The sequence below is a fragment of the Lottia gigantea genome (genome assembly GCF_000327385.1).
Source record: "Lottia gigantea unplaced genomic scaffold LOTGIsca_124, whole genome shotgun sequence".
NCBI classification, from domain to species: Eukaryota; Metazoa; Mollusca; class Gastropoda; family Lottiidae; genus Lottia; species Lottia gigantea.
The window spans coordinates 107,543-108,340 of record NW_008707309.1 but is presented as its reverse complement, the minus strand read 5'-3'; positions in this window follow the sequence as shown (position 1 = coordinate 108,340).

Sequence of the window (798 nt, the reverse complement as noted above, 5' to 3'; positions counted from 1 at the left end):
CAGATATAGAGTCAGTAAGTTTCAGACTGACCTCTGTCAATAATAGCTATCAGAGGCCCTATATAGAGTCAGTAAGTTTGAGACTGACCTCTGTCAATAATAACTATCAGAGATCAGATATAGAGTCAGTAAGTTTCAGACTGACCTCTGCCAATAATAACTATCAGAGATCAGATATAGAGTAAGTAAGTTTCAGACTGGCCTCTGTCAATAATAACTATCAGAGATCAGATAGAGTCAGTAAGTTTCAGACTGACCTCTGTCAATAATAACTATAAGAGATCAGATATAGAGTCAGTAATTTTGGAATGTCATAAGACCTTGAAACAATTACACAGACAGTCTATATTTTATGGTTTTAACTCGGAAATCCTCTTAGACGCTTGAAAAACTAGAAAGTTTCTTGAACATTGAAATTCCGGAAACATTAAAACGTGTATGTCTGTGTTAGTGTTAAATCTGTTGTAAATAGATTAATCCAATTGACTGAGATAATACTAAGAGATTTACTGCAACGTGTGGTTTATAAACTTTTACTGGTATAATATCTAGATTAAAGCAATTCATAATATAAAATACAAGTACAATACAGCGTATAATAATCAAATATAAAGGTTTATCTGGGTTTTTTTTAGACAAACTTACACACATTCGTCAATCTTCAGCAGTTTCTGAAAGATTAATCGGTAATGAATTTATTTGTATCTTCTTATGCGAGACTCTTTACTTCCGACATTTTACAGTTATTTGTCAAGAGATATTAATATTGCCTCCTGAATATAGTCCCTAGTATTACAG